Here is a 17,500-nt window from a genome sequence, read left to right on the forward strand (position 1 = left end):
TTGGATTAGGTTCAAAATGGGAACGCATTAAAATCAAGAGAGAAACAGAATCTGATGAGAGGGACATGGGGACATAAGACACGTACACAGATAGAGATACAAAGACAAAGATGAGGACACAGCATCTGGACTAAAACAGGTCCGATATAGGGGGGAGAAGGGGAGGGGGATCGGGAGAGGAAAGGCAAAGGGGGGTCGGGGAAGGGGTGTGGCAGGATGCGAAACTGATACTGAACAGAGACCAAACGAATACGCAGCACAGGAGGACCTAAATAAAGACAGGTACAGAAGGGAACACAGAATGGCAGAACAATTTAGCGTTAACATATTCTTTATACGCGAGCATCGAAATTACATGGCATGCCGCAACCGCAGAGAAGGGACCGAGAAGGAGCAACGGACGATGCAATCTTTTTCTCGAAAAAAAGAAGGAAAAGAAAAAAACAAAAAGAAAAAACAACAAGAAAAAGAAAAAGAAAAAAAGAAAAGAAAGAAAGAAAGAAAAAAAAAAGAAGAAGAAGGAAAAGAAAAAAAAGTCTTGGCTTTGCGGCTCCGCTTCTTCTTCTTTCCTTTCCTTTCCTTTCCTTTCCTTTCCTTCCCCTTTTATTTCATTTTATTTCACTTTATTTTCTTTTTTTTTTCTTTTATCTTTTTCTTTTCTTTTTTCTTTTTTTTTTTTTTTTTGTTTTTTTTAGGTATTATTTTCTTCTCTTTCTTTTAACTTCGAAAAGTCACTGGCAACGGTGCGATCTCATGAACGCGTACGAATCCTCTTGTTGGTAATAAGAAGAAAAGGGAATAACGTACGCGGACCGCCGCAGTTATTTGGCTAATGACGCCTGCGGCCGGTGTGCGGAGCTTTTAAAGCACGCTTCAGATCGGCAACGCACCCGTACGTATGTACGTACTCTTACACCATGCGACCGGTTAATGCTTTCCAAGACCACCCAAGCTATATTACACTCCCTACGAAACATTATTATTTCTCATTAAAAAAAATTAAAAAAGAGAAAAAAAAACAGAAGAAAAAAAAACAAAAAGGAAAGAAATAAAAGAAATGAATAAAAAGAAGAAAAAAGAAATTCAATCACCAACAACAATCCTGCTCTTGTATACGTGTGTCCTTTTTTTTTTTTTTTATACGATACAAAAATTTTAGAGAAAAGTGCAACTTTTTCTTTTTTCTTTTTTTTTTTTTATCACTTCTTAATAGAAAAAGAGAATAGATCGAATGATAAAAAAATGATAAAATAGAAAATGATTATGTCGCGAATAAGAATGTGGTTTGGTCGAACTACTAGTACTAGTAATAGTAACAGTAGTAGTAAATAGTAATAATACTTTACGGTTGTAATCTATTACAATGAAGTATAATAAATAAATAATATAATATGACGAAGGATATATAACGAGCAAGAGGAAGAAATAAAAGAAAAGAATGTAAGTAGAACGGAAGAAAGTGTTTTCTCTATTTTTCAACGTGTCACACGTAAGCCGATCATACGTAATACCATATTACAGAGTAGAGTATAATCATAGATGGTATGATTAGGGTTAGCGTGGTGGCGCGTTGAGATAAGCGAGAGACTAACTTCTCTCGCGGGAGGGAATTTCAGTTATTTAAAGGCTGACCGGCACGCGAATGATAATAAAGAACGAGCGAGCGTTATGCGCACCGATCGATACGAATATAACCGGTTTAGTGAAAGAGAATTTAGAAAATTATAATGCGTTAATGAGAGCGAAAGTATGAACCAAATGACACCTTTTCTAATAACATTTATAACATACATACATACATACATACATATATATATATATATATATATATATATATATATCGATTTATTTTAGATTATTTCTTTGATCGATGGAAATTTTTTTTTTTACGTGACTCCTAATAAATAAATTAAAAAATCGAAACGTCGTTATTACACGACACTAATATATCCTTCTAACTATTAAACGACAGACCTAAAAGTCAAATATTTGTTTTAACGCGAGAATCAATGAATTTTTCGTGTTCAACGAATTCAATGTTTAACGTAAGTCAAGGCAAATAAATATCTATCTAACGTCATACATACATACATACATACATACATACATATATACATATGTTGGAGAAAGAAAACGTGTTCGAGCGACACGCGGCGTATTACGCGTTAAGTAAACGAGAAAACCCATAATGGAAACGAACGTTTCTCAAGGTGCGGACGACTATGACTACGACTACGACTACGACTAGGACTACGACTAGGACTACGACTACGATTACGATTACGATTACGATTACGACGAACGAGCGAAGAGGACCAAGGTCAAACTTCTCGCTAGCTGGTCATCATTTATCTTCGATTCTAAGCCAGCTTAATTGATCTTCGACCTTCTCTAACCGCGCATTAGAATTACAACGATATAGTAGTAAATACCAAGCGAGGACGAATATACTTCAGCCATAATCGGAAGAAATTCGAATCGATAGGAAAAGAAGAAGAAGAAGAAGAAGAAGAAGAAAAAAAAAGAGAGAGAAAAAAGAAAGAAAAAAAAGAAAAAAAGAAAAAGAAAAAGTCAATTATTTGATTAAATTTTATTAACTCGTAGTTCTTTATGACTTTTTAATAACTTTTATGTAATTACACGATGTCACGTAATACCGACGACAGGCAAATGTTAATAATGACTTTTTAACGAAGATAAAAAGATAAATGTGTGCGTGTGCGTGCGCGTGTATGTGTGTATGTGTCTATGTGTGAGTAAGAGAAAGAGAGAGAAAGAGAGAAAAAGGGTAGTGTAGGGGGAGGGAGAGAGAGAGGAAAAGGACAAAACCAGAGGGAAATAGTAAGTCCGAACAATCATTGAAATTCCAACGCTTCGAGTCGCGTGACCACGTAAATCACGTGCCCGCCAATCGTAAGCGACAATGTAATAACTCAAAGTTACCACTTACCGAACGATAATGATTATATTCTTGGCATGTGCCTACATATGTAACCGTCGGTCATACGGGATTCTCCAACGGAATACAAGATACATCGATGCACTTTCGATATCCCATACATCTTTCTCTTTTTATTCGCGAGCTGATCAATAGAAAAAAAGAAAAACAGAAAAAAAGAAAAAAAAAAAATAAGGAAATTAAAAAAGCTGACTTCCTTCCGTAGCCATTGCTATTGTTTAAAAATTAATTCTGATCTCTTAATAGTCTATGGTTTGGGCCAAAGTTTCCTAAATCGATTAAAAGTGTCCCTAGTGATAAAGTCCGAATGAAAATCAAAACGATTGACTTATTCTTATTATCGAACTAATTCATTTTAAGGCTAATCATTCTTGCAGATCTTTGAGAAGAGAAACAACTAAGCCTTACTCGTGATATTAGAAATCCAGAAAGACATGGCTAAAGAAAAATTCTCCAGTAGTAATAGTAATTAATTATGAAAATTATCTTTGACTCTTATGTTAAGTCAAACCTTTGATTCTTAAACTTTTAAATTTAAGACTAAGTATTGTACCTATCTACTTGTATCATTTCCTTGATATTTCTTTCTTTCTTTCTTTCTTTCTTTCTTTCTTTCTCTCTTTCTTTATTTCTTTCTTTCTTTCTTTCGTTTTTTTTTTTTCTTTTGCAAAATGACCGAGATTAATACCTTCCACAAATGTTCTTCTCGTTCATTCTAACTCGTTACGGTTTCTGTCAGTTTATTCTCATGACGTTTTATTTACAATGTGGCCACTTCCAAAATGAATATTCATCGAGTTATTTCGGTTTTAAGTTAACACGAAGAATCTACACTGAGAGTGTTAACGGTATCTGCCGGTAGCTTTAGTATCTGCGGCACGTTGAACATAGTATCTCTATATACATACATACATACATACATACATACATACATACATACATATATACATACATACATACATACATACATACATACATACATACATACATACATACATACATACATACATACATACATACATACATACATATATATATATATATATATATATATATATATATATATATATATATATAAAGACATATATGTAAGTTCAGAACGATCTTAGACAGCTTTCGTTCTGTCTAGCAGCATAAGCAAGTAAACTGCGAAAACGAAGAGACGAACGTCGAAAGAGGAACGTTTTGAAAGAGAAATCGTTCGTCATTGAAAAAGATAAACATTTTCTTGCTTATCCATCGTTCGATTTTTATTTACATATAATTATATTATTTTCAACACATCGTGCATACATAAAGGTAAATTTAGATTTATGTATGTACGTATATATGTACGCATGTATGTATGTACGTATGTACGTATGTATGTATGTATGTATGTATGTATGTATGTATGTATGTATGTATGTATGTATGTATGTATGTATGTATGTATGTATGTATGTATGTATGTATGTATATATGTATGTACATATCTAAAATTCATATCTATACGTTTTATCACACGTGCAAATTCAATGTAATTCAAATAAGGAATCTACTGAGAGGGAGAGAGAGAGAGAAAGAGAACCGGACTGTTCTCTATTTTTTTCTGGATAGTTCTGCAAATGTCAACGGTACCATGTACTTGTTTACAGTAGTTTAGAATTTTCCTAAAAATGCCTAAATCTCTAACGGATTATTAACATGGCGAGCTTCTAACTACAGTAACGGAGTTTAAGTGGCCAACAATGAAACGAGATATAATATACAATGACAATATTTATACCTATTTTATTACTATTCTTTTTTCTTTCTTTCTTTCTTTCTTTCTATTTCTATTTCTCCTCTCCTCTCCTCTATCCCCTCTTCATACCCACCCAAATACTATTCTGTTATTAACACGTTGAAGAAACAACGTATGAATAATATTCTATTTTTGAATTTTTAAATTGATGTTAGAAAAATAAGTTAGTGTTATGTACAAAAAGTTGTTATTGGAACGATCTGAAAGAAAATAAATGATTATCTAAATTTGTCTAAATTTTTATATAAAAATAAAAGGAAAATAGAAAAAAAAATAAATAAATAAAAAGAAAAAAAAAATAATGAAATATAAATATCTTATATGAAATGAATATTAAAAATGACAACTTTATTGTATATAATATGTATTACATATTTTGTATATAATATGCATATATTAAAAATGATAACTTTTTTTCGTATAAAACATATAATAAATATTTTGCATTAAAATATATAATAAAACTGGTAACATTTTTCGTATGAAATATATTATACGTATTTTGGATTAAAATGTACATATATTAAAGGTGAACTAAACTATTTTTTTTTTTTTTTCGTATAAAAACATATTACAAATTATATTTTAAATAAAATCTACTGATATTCAAAATGATAACTCCATTCATATAAAATATATTATATACGTATTTTGCATAAAACAAAAATGAAAAAGAAAATGAAAAAAAAGAAAAAGAAAAAAAACGAAAAGAAAAAAGAAAAAAGGACAAAAAGTAATAACTTCTCGTTCTAAAAAAAAAATATATATATATATATATATATATATATGTATGTTATAAATATTTTTTGATAAAATCTTTTTCTCTCTTATAAACTTTTCAAATGCCTTGCAAAAATGGTGGAACATTTTAGTTTAGTCTAAAGAGAATTTTGGCTGGCACACGGTTAAGATGGAGGTAAAAGAAGAAGAAGAAGAAGAAGAAGAAGAAAAGGAAGACGAAGACGAAGAAGAAGAAGAAGAGGAAGACGAAGAAGAAGACGAAGAGGAAGACGAAGAAGAAGATAAAGTTGGTGGGGGAAGAAGTAGAGGAGAGGAAGGGAACGGAGTGGCAGGTACACGAAACTCGTATTTTCTTCCTCCTTTTTCTTCCTCTTTTTCCACGGCATGCGTCGATGACGCATGGACCGGCTCCGACTTGCCGATCACGTTCTTTTTAAGCACCGAATTATACGCGAAAGCGAAGGATAAGGCGAATCACGGCGCCGTCCACACGATGGACCTTCAAAAATTCTTCTCTTTCTCGCCGAATTTTAAGTACGCGTTAAGTATATGTACCTTATCGAAAGCGACTGTTTTTTTTTCTTTTCTTTTTTTTTATTTTTTATCTTAATGACGTTTTATCGTTCAACGAAATTCCGTGATGCACGCTGTTAAGAGAGAGAGAGAGAGAGAGAGAGAGAGAGAGAGAGAGAGAGAGAGAGAGAGAGAGAGAAAGAAGGAAAAGAAAAACATGTTTTCACTTCTGAAAAATTTCTACATTAATGAGAAACTCGGATACATTATATAAACTAAAGATTATGTACTATATATATATATATATATATATATATATATATATATATGTTTTTTTAAATCACAAACAGATTTCTGCTCAAATATTAATTTTATATAGATAAACTATCTAAGTATGCATATTTCCTCATATAAAGTATATATATATATATATATATATATATATATACTTTATTTAATAAAAATAAACTATTTATATAAAATCTATACGATTATCTCTTAACTGATGAAAAGAAATATATATAAGTTTATTCGATTATTAAGCTTCCTATATAAAGAAAAAAAAACATATATATATATATATATATATATATATATATATATATATGACAATATATATATATACATATATACGTATATATCTTAAGCATATTTCTTGTATATATATTTGATAAAATAAAAATGATAATACGAAAAACTATAATATCTATTCCCTTAACTGATAAACGTCGAAGAAAAACGTCGAACGGAATGGCCGATCGTAAAGGTACGGTTCGGTAAGGTAACGACAAAGTTTCTAAGTCGATTATCACAGTAAAAGACATAGAGAGAAGAATAAATAAGACGGCACACAGACGTCTGTCCTCCTAGTCGTCGGAACGAAAAGAAAGGAACGAGCCGTGGAAGGAAATAGGTTGGTAAAAACCGAAAGGACAGAGAGCTCGATCAATAAAGCGCCTCGGCGATGTTCGCTCGGTCGCGCTCGGCTCTACGTAGCGGAGAAAGTCGAGAAAACCTGATACGGGCTCGGGACCTTGAACGTGACACAGATCGAAGTGGGAGGAAAGATAGGGAGATGGAGGTCGATAAGCGGCTTTAGGCCGCACGATTCGAGTTCCGATAGATCAAACAGCACACACTACGAATACGTGTTATGTACTTTTGGAAATAAATACACACACACAACACACACATCCGGACGAACGGACAGATGGACGCACGGAATGACGATAGAGAGAGAGACAGAGATAGAAAGAGAGAGAGAGAGAAAGAGTGAGAGAGAGAGAGAGAGAGAGAGAGAGAGAGAGAGAGATAGAAACAAACAGATGGATAGACAGAGAGAAAGATGGAACGGAAACAAAAATAGAGATACAAATTTGTGGTAAAAATGTAAAAAATACGTAGATATAAACGCAAGTACGTAGGCACGTATCTATGCATGCATGCATGCATGCATGCATGCGCGCACGCGCGCGCGCGCGCAGGTGTGTAGGACGTAATCAATGTTAAATAGTCATAGATAGTGATGGTTACGACATCAAAAGGATAATAATGACGACGAGGACGACGAGGATATAATACGTGTAGAAGAAGAACGTAGGTGGAGTTGACTCTTACCTGTCATATGGAGCGAGCGGAGGAGTGGATGCACTCTCGCGGTCGAGCTCGACCGCGCGCGCGCACACACACAAATAGAGAAGAGGGAAAGAAAGAGAGGGGGAGAGAGAGAGAGAGAGAGAGAGATATTTGGCGGGCTCGAAAATAGCAAGAGAGTCGGCCGCTATTTCTCGCGCGCTTCTCCGCACGCACGCACGCACGCACGCATGCAGCCTTTCCGTCCAGTAGCGATCTACTCGCTTTGGTCTCTCTCATTCTCTCTCTCTCTCTCTCTCTCTCTCTCTCTCTCTCTTTTTCTCTATCTTTCTCTATCTGTCTCTCTTTCTCTTTTCCTCTATCTATCTGTCTGTCTGACTGCCTGTCTGTCTATCTGTCTCTCTCCTCTCTCTCTCTCTCTCTCTTTCCGTCTCTCTCTTTCTTGTTCTACCGGGTGTGTGCGCGCGTACGCACGTTCCTAGTCGCGTCGTTGATTCTATATTTCTCTCTCCTATTTCTTTTGGCTCGGTCACTATATGTATATAGCTTAAAAGAATCTAACCAGCAGTGATCTCGTGCAAAGAGATATAAAGAAGAAGAAGAAGAAGAAGAAGAAAAAGAATATAAAAGGAGAGAAAAATAAAAGAAAAGAAAGAAAAAAAAAAGAAAAGGAATAAACAATTTACGAGCTAGTTATATTTCGTGATCTTTTCATATCATACCTCTAATATATTTTCTCTTTCTCTCTCTCTCTCTTTTTCTCCCTGTTGTTTGTCGTGTCGAAGAAAAAAGACGCCACACTACTTTCTTCCTCCTTTCTCTTCTTCCTCTTCTACTTCTTCTTTTACTTCTTTTTCTTGTACTTCTTTTTCTTCTTCTTCTTCTTCTTCTTCTTCTTCTTCTTCTTTTACTTCTTTTTTTTCTTCTTCTTCTTTTACTTCTTTTTTTTCTTCTTCTTCTTTTACTTCTTCTTCTTCCCTCTCAATTTCAACTGGTTCGTTTCTTTTCAAATTCACGTGTAGCACTTTTTTTTCCTTTTCCACGTAACTAACATAACGATCGATCTATCTCATCGATCTATTTTTTTTTACCTCTCTCTTCCTCCTCCTCCTCTTCTTCTTCTTCTTCTTCTTGTACGTCCTCCCTCTGTCTCTCTCTTCTCATCCTCTTCAGAAAACCCGTATACACTCGTACCCTCGAACTCGATTACTATGACGCGTATTAATCAAAGATAATTTTCCTCTCAATTTCTGATATATATATATATATATATATATTTGTGTGTATGTATGTATGTATGTATGTATGATACATATATATGTATATATATCGTAAATAGACTTTTTAAGAGAAAAAAAAACGAGAGGACAGCTATTAACGAATGCGCTTTACCATGCACACGTGTGTTCCCGTTCCCTCTCTCTCTCTCTCTCTCTCACTCTCTCTCTCTCTCTCTCTCTCTCTCTCTCTTAAGAGAGAGAAACGCCGGAATCTCTCCGCCTGCGGAGCGAGAGAGACGAGGAGATGCTCGCGGCTCCGCGGTTCGCGCGCGACTGACCGAGGGCGAGAGTCGTTATTGGGAGCAGAGCGCGTTCGCCCTCTCTCTCTCTCTCTTTCTCTCTCTCGCTCACTCGCTCACTCCTTCTCCATTACTCGACTCTCTCTCTCTCTCTCTCTCTCTCTCTCACTCTCTCTCACTCACTCACTCTGTCACTCTCATACACACTCACTCTCGACTCCCGCCGCCGACCGCTCGGCGGAGCAGGCGCGAAACGAACGAAACCGAAACTCAAACTCGGCTTTCGCCTCCTCCGTCTTCGCTTTTCTCTTTCTCTCTTTCTCTTTCTCTTTCGTAGGGAGAACGTCGCGCGCGCGCGCGCGCTCACGTTCTCGAAGGCCCTCTCCCCTTCAACCTCCTCCGAAACTGGTCGGAGATGCTCCACTCTGCTCTCACTCGTTTCGGCACTGTAATCGACTGCCCGTACTCCTTCTCACCCTCTTTCTTTCTTTCTTTCTTTCTTTCCTTCTTTCTTTATTTCTCTTTCTTTCTTTCTTTCTTTCTCTTTCCTCTTTCCTTCTTTTTTCCCTTTCTTTCTTCCCTGGTTTACCCTTCCACGCGACACAAAAGGGCCATCTCTAAGAGCCTCGTCCTTCTAACCGACCGATTTTCTCCACTAGTATTCTCTAATACTCACTTTTGTTCTATATTTTTTTTTTCTTCGTTTTTTTCTTTTTTACTTTTCTTCGTTTTTTCTTCCTCTTCTTCTTCTCCTTCTTCTTCTTCTTCTTCTTTCTTTTCTCTCTTTATGTCTTCGTTTTTCCACGATCAAACGCGTTTGATCTCAAGGGAATTTTACATGTATTTCTTTATGATGATAATAATTCGATCGGTTAAGATCGGTTAAGATCGGTATTAATCGATGATAATCACGCGATATATTAGATTATAATCATCTTCTTGAAAAAATTACGTTGAGATATATGAAAATGTGTTTGTCCGTTGAATGCATGCTTTTAAATAAATATACGCATACGTATACATGTATTTAAAGGTTAAAAGTATATGTAATTTATATTATGAGAGAAAATTGTTAGAAAAACGAATGGACAAATACCTTCGATGTAAAATATTCGAAATCGAAAGTATCTTCCCGCGCTCGAATCAAGAGGTCGCGCTCGATCTCTCGAATGCCGCGAGAATTCAATTTTCGTAATCGTCAATATTGTCCTTTGCGGTGTAAAACGTCTCTATGTCTGTCTCTCTTCAACCGCAGGAAACATCTTTCTTCTCGAAAACTCGACGTTACTTCGTTGTCGTCGTCGTCGTCGTCGTCGTCGTCGTCGTCAATGTCGTCGTCATTGTCGTCGTTGTCTTCGTTGTCGAGATTTCCGCTTTGGAAGACGAAACATGCCAATTAATTTCTCGCGGTTTTCTCGAAATAGTGCTTAAAAAAAAAAAAAAAAAAAAAAAAAAAAGAAAGAAAGAAAAAGAAAGAAAATAATAAATAAATAAAAAGTACAGGCCAAAAAAAAAATATATGTACGAGTAATTAATGATGTAGTAAAAAAAAATCCTTGAAAATCTATACGATCCATGCCGTTTGTCGTTTTAACGTCGAAAAATAAAAGTAGGAAAGCAGTACATAGGTATTCGTAAAAATCGGATATCTCGATCTAGACAAAAAAGAAAAAGGAAAAAAAAAATAATAAATACACGAGTTCCCATGCGTGTGTACAGGCAGTTAACAAGCTGTGAACATTTAACAATTATACCGAGTTTGACATACGATAAAGAGAGTCTCACGTATCACGATCTATGTACACGTATACATACATATGTATACATATTTTAGAAGGTTGACGCTGTGACGAGAGAGATACTCGATCGATTACGTCTCTCTAGGTGATCGATAAGTGCCGTAGAGATCGTATACTAACCGTAATCCCGTCATGCTTGTACTTTCATCGATGTCGACGGAACTACAACTTTCACGATTACTTCAGACTCCGTGCGTTCCGTCGTGTACCCACTTAAGAACGTTGCCACGAATAGAAATCTTATTAAAACCCGATTCGATCTCCTACGATATAGTATTGATCTTATATGATGGATCAAAACTTGGACATTTATTTGATCATTTTCAGAATTTATTGATGCATCAATGTCATGTATCATAAATATACATTTATTCATGTATATATATATATATATATATATATATATATATATATATATGTATGTATGTATAATAATATTAGTAATCTATACTAATGTATTGCTATATATAAAAAAAAAAATCTCTCATTGAGAATTTTACTCATTGATTAAAATTTCACGAATGTTTCGTTCAAGTGAAAGGACAGCTCCCAGAAAAAAAAAAAAAAAAAAAAGAAGTAAAATCAATTTCGTCAGAATTGACTGTCATGATTTATGAATGTATCACAATGTCGCACGCGTATATAATACATATATATATATACATACACACACACATATATACAACGTATTGATATATAATAATATTTGTTATGTATATACTAACGTTTTAATTTTTCCCTCTCTGTTAAAAAAGCAAAATAAAATAAAATGCAATTAACTCATTGATACGAATTTCATGAATGGTTCGATAAAATCTATAAACAAAAATAAATAAATAAATGAATGGAAATAAATTTCGTTCGGATTGAATAATATCCGATACGTGATCTACATTGCTCCAAGGTATTGTATTATTTGAAGGGTGAAAAAAGAAATATATATATAAAAGAAAAAATTAGAAAAGGAATTAGCTCATTGATAAAAATTTCGCGAAAGTTGCGATCAAGCGGACACGGACGACACACGGTGAAAATAAAGAAGAAGAAGAAGAAAAAAATAAGGAAAAAAAAAAAGGAAAAAAAAAGGAAAAAAAAAAAGAAGAAATAAAAAGGAGGTAATAAAGAAAGACCGAACGGAAAGTGTTTCGCGTAAACGTTTTCGCGATTCTATTATTATTCGTTTCTCGTCGTGTCGTCGCGATACATAGGTATATGTACGTACATATGTACGACATCTACGCATACATATACACAGGTAGGTACATCCTGAAACGCGTATCACCGACGACGTGCTTGCGTTACGGGAAGCGAGGGATGAAGAAGAGTAGGAGAAGATTGAGGAGAGGGACTGGAAGAGGGAGAGTGAGAGGTAGAGGAGAAAAGAGAAGGAAGGAGTAGAGAGAGAGAAATAGAAAAAGAGAGAGAGAGAGAGAGAGAGAGAGAGAGAGAGAGAGGAGGAGGTGGAGAAGGTGGAGGTGGAGGAGGAAGAGGAAGAAGAGAGGACGTAATAGGACGTATACTACGCGGTTGGTCTCGCCAACGAAGAGCAAGCAGACTCGAAGACGAAGACGATCGAGGAGTCAAAGGTACCGTTAGACGAACACCGTCGTCAGAATCTTCTATTGGCCGACGAACGGAACCCCATGAATTAAAATCCATACTTTAATGATTCTAATCGGCGGATTAGAGAAAAAAAAGAAGAGAGAGAGAAAGAGAGAGAGAGAGAAATAATTAATACTTTTTATACAGAAAAATGTTTTAAATATAATTTCTAACGATTTTCTAACGAACTTAATTCATTTCTTTTTCTTTTTTTTTTTCTTTTTGCACATAGAATAACGATCCATCTATTGATTATTACGAATGTAACACGGTGAGTGTAAAAATGAAATCATATTTTTTATATACAAAGATCATGAACGAAAAATTTTTTTAAAAAGATTTTCCTCAACATTCTATTTAATAAAAAAATTCGACCATTTTTAAATTCCATTGATGGGATAAAAATCGAATAATCAGAATAATCAGTTCGTGTTTTGCATAAAAATTTTACACAAAATTGTAACAATTTTCTAACGAGTTCGATTACATTCCTAGTACTTGGAATATTTCAATTATTTTCCTTACTACTATTCCAGAATTCATTGTCATCGAGATAGACCATAAAACTAGTTAGAATTCGTGAAAAAAAAAAGAAAAAGAAAAAAAAAATAAATAAATAAATGGAGATGAGATGGGGGAAAAAAAAGAAGTCGAAACAGATTATAGACGAGTAGTAAAATTGATTTATCTATACGGAAGTCATAGGATCAATCGATGAAAGGCGAGGCTTTCGAGATACGAAATAGTTTCACGTTTTGGCATCGTATGAGATCACGTATAACGTTGTACGCGTAGTAAGTTAAATACTGTTTCGTGTCTGGCGAAATCGATGAATCGATAATATCGTAAAACATTTTCCCTCTTCCTTATTCCGTCGATACGATTATACCGACATTTCTCTTTTTTCCCCCTCCCTTTCCCCACCCCCTTCCCTCACCTCCTCATCCCCCCAATTTCTATCCGTATATTTTATAAAGTCAATAACTCGTAAAGATCGTGAACAATAAAATGAAGAATCTTTCATAATTATTAAAAGAATAAAAGGATCAAATGAGAAATTTAAGAAAACAAAATTTCTGCCCTTTCCTTTTCTATTTTTCTTTCCATATATAATAATTAAATATCTAAACGTAAGGTAAAAAAAAAAAATACACGGAACTCATTCCAGTTTATATCGCATTATGACTCTACGAGCTATACAATATATCTACGTATTTACGTATATCGTATATGTATACTAATTGTACACACATAGTTAATCGTTTCAAAGTCGATGTCAATATCCGCGAAGGTGTTCCGTGACGTTCTATTATTTCTATTTCAACTTTTTTTTTTTCTCCTTTTCTTTTTCTTCCTCTTTCTTTTTAATCTTTTCTTTTCTTTTTTTTTCTTTTTATCTGTTTTCCTTTTTTCTTTAATTTCTTTTATTCTCTCCTTTTCTTTCTTCATTCTCCTTTCTTTTTTCTTTCATGAACCGCAACGTAGCACTTGTTCCAGCAGTTAGAATCGTAACATTATCATAAATGAAAGGATCTCGGTGCTCGGTTCTATGGCGAATGTAGATTGACCTTCGGCAGGGCAATCCGACCTTGGACACCCCGCATAGGAATCAATAGAGCGACGGTAAGGATAGTCGCGTTCTCTCATAAGTGAAAGGATAACGAGGTCTATCCGTGTCTCTCGGTAACTCTCTCAGCTCGTAATCTTTGAAACGGGACACGGGATACTGTCAACATCCAAAGGGATGAAATCATCATCTATCATATTTACGCTATACTGAATTAAGCAAAAACAAAAGAAAAAGAAAAAAGAAAAGAAAAAAGAAAGAACTTTCATTTTTTAATACGCAAAAATTTTGGTCATAAATTGAAATAATATTTTAAAGAACCTATTGATTTTGTACATTATAATTGCATATGTAAAATTTGATTTTTACATGCAATAAATTTGATCATTTAAATATTATAATATTACGTGGAATATATAGATAAAGTACAAAAGGTATATAGGACCAGCTTTTTTTGTTTTTCATTCTTTTTTTTTTTAATAGTAATACACACCTATATATTACTATTATAATTTGCTATTTTTGTAACAATTTATGCTGCATATACAACAGTATATATTACTAGTATATAGTACATTATACCTATATATAAAATAGTGTTACTAATAATAATACTATTAATATTATAAATTATTTATATATATATATATCATATATATATCATAACATACATATATAAAATGTACATTTATAGTCTCATATATCAATATCATAATAATTTAAAGGAATTATGAAAAGAAATTCTTTAAATATTGTATATTATATATCGTTATAGGTAAAAAAATAGGAAAATTTGTATAGAAAAATATTGAAATTATTTTTAAATAATTTTAATAAGAATTTTTTTTTTTTTTTTTTTTTTTTTTTTTTTTTTTTTTTTAACGAATTCTAACCATATATTCCTCGGACGTTCGCAAGTGTAAATTTAAAATATAAATAAGTGATAGGTTCGTACGCAGAAGGCGATCGTTAATTGGACGATTAAAATAAAGGAAAAAATGCGAATGCACGCTGATAAGAAAAAGAAAAGTTGTCTCGTCAAAGGGCAATGAAGGCAAATGAACGATGGCACGAGGAACGTCGCGGTTCTGCAGCAGGCATTGCTATGTCTCAGTACAATATGTGGGCCAGACAACAATAATTGTTCGGCGTTTCCTGGTATATTATACCGCGTCTAATTGATACAGAGATGCCGCTGCTAATTCTACCACCGTCGTTGTTGCTATCTTTAGCAGTGCCATTTACCCTACCAAAAGGAAACAACATGGAGCTTAATATCTCCCGGGTGAACGAAAAGAGGGATGAGGAGGGGTTTGTAAAGAAGGATCTCTCTCTTCTCTTTCTTTCTCTCTTTCTCTCTCTCTCTCTCTCTCTCTCTCTTTTTTAATAATCTTATCTAAAATTAATTTTTATATTTCTTTTTTCTTCATTTTGTAAATTACTATTTTTTCTATTCTTTTTTCTTTATATTTATCACATATTTCGAATGTAAACATACAGATACACGCGAGATTCAAAATTACGTTTAAATTTAATTGTCTTTTTGTTATCATGATATATAAATGATCTGTGTGTGTGTATATATATATATATATATTTATAAAAGTAATTTAATAGTGATAAACAATAAGGAGCTTAATATCTTTCGGGTGGGAGGAAATCTTTCTCTCTTTCTTTCTCTCTCTGTCTCTCTCTCTCTCTCTCTCTTTTATTTAAAATTAATTTTTTTTTATTTCATAATTTACTACCTTTTTTTTTCTTTTATATATATTAAATCTTTCAAAGAAAGAGAAAGTCATACAAACACACGTTACGTTTATACGCGACGTTTAAAATTACGTACAAATTTAATTGACTATCTATTATTACGATATATATCTAAATAAAAGTAATATGATAATGATAAAATAAAAATTAATGAAAAAGGAGGAAAAATTTTAATAAGAATAAATCGTGTATGTAGATAATCTATCGACAAAAGAAGCTGTCTATTCTAGATTAGACAAGCGAATCGTTTCTCGCGTACAATTAATTTGTTTGTCGTTTGTTAGAACGATGTTGTAGGTCTAAACGAGACGCGTTGTCGACTGGATACGAAGAGAGAAAGAGAGAGAGAGAGAAAGAAAGAGGGAGAGAGAGAGAAAGAGAAAGAGAGAGAGATAAAGAAAAGGAAAGAGTGCATCTGTCATGATGCATCTAACTAAATTCGCACAATAGGGCTCTCCTTCGCATAGATCAGCGATCGCTCATAACGTTACATTGCTTCTCTTTTATTCCAAAGTCTCTCTTAACTCTCTTTATAGAGAATTAACAAATCAATATAATTTATTATAAACAGATTCTCCCTTCTTCAACTTCATCTTCTTCTTTTTCTTTCTTTTTTATTTCTTTTATTATTATTATTATTATTATTATTATTATTATTTTACTTTTTTTTAATGCTGTGGTTTAATAATAATTAATAAACTTTTAACGTTTTATATATATATATATATATAATATATATATATATATATAAAAGGAAAAAAAATACGAGAGATGTCGTTTAGCAAACTAAAAATGTCATACGATTGAGATAAATAGAGATACGTCACCGGAAACATCAATTCTCAGTTTGAAAGTCATCCACGTGGTGGATAAAAATAAACGAGTTAGCTCAGCCGCGCGAAAGGGGTGAATTTATCTTTTCGAATGAATTTTTTAAGATCTCACCTCGAGATGCGAAGATCGCCGTGGACTTCGTTTACTTATTTTCACGCTCGTGAGAGGAGCATTTAACAGGCTCGTTACTTGTTCTCGCGACATAACGACAACCTAAGATTTTCACCCCTGATACTGGACCAAGCCCAATTCGTCGTACCTTTAACTCGAGTTAAAAGAAATTCAAGAGAGAAAGAGAGAGAGAGAAAGAGAGAGAGAGAGAGAGAGAGAGAGCGCGAAAGATAGAGATATATTTGAAACGAATTTAAACTACCCAGACAAGTGTATACATAATTTATTTCTCTGTATGTCGCTTATTCGAAATCAAAAATCCAACCTCAAGTGAGATAAACAACGTATAGAATAACGTCATCGAAGACTCCATTCATCGATAACAGGATAAAATTATATATATGTGTATGTATGTATGTATGTATGTATGTATGTATGTATGTATGTATGTATGTATGTATGTATGTATGTATGTATGTATGTATGTATGTATATGTATATACATTAAGCAAAATTTCCAGAGATCTTAGTTATTCGAAGTTATTTATAATAACAGCATGACGATTAACGTTACGTCCACCTAACGAGAATGAGATCCGAGCTCATTTTATTCGTATTCTTTGATGTTTATTTTCCAGCAGAAACTCGGGGCCCTTCCCTTACGTCAAGCCACATTCTTTCAGAGATAAGATCTTCGTGGATCCCGCAG

The 17,500-nt window shown here is 33.6% G+C and overlaps 1 protein-coding gene across 4 annotated transcripts in view; it reads right to left on the reverse strand.

Moving 5' to 3' along the window:
• Positions 1 to 17,500, reverse strand: part of Oatp74D (Organic anion transporting polypeptide 74D) — a 96,742-nt gene that overhangs the window by 53,076 nt on the left and 26,166 nt on the right. Inside the window, exons 1-2 of one of the 4 annotated variants that reach the window (XM_035875965.2) lie at positions 8,985 to 9,152; positions 8,315 to 8,801 (exon numbers count right to left, since the gene is read on the reverse strand). The exons of 2 other annotated variants lie outside the window; for them this stretch is intronic. The gene's annotated coding sequence lies outside the window, so the exon portion shown is untranslated. Of the gene's footprint in view, positions 1 to 8,314; positions 9,153 to 17,500 lie in introns of those variants that run through there. One more of the 4 variants, XM_085656659.1, reaches the window with a different exon arrangement.

Source organism: Vespa mandarinia, chromosome 4 (assembly GCF_050613455.1).
Source record: "Vespa mandarinia isolate Hongniang chromosome 4, ASM5061345v1, whole genome shotgun sequence".
In the NCBI taxonomy this organism is placed as follows: domain Eukaryota; kingdom Metazoa; phylum Arthropoda; class Insecta; order Hymenoptera; family Vespidae; genus Vespa; species Vespa mandarinia.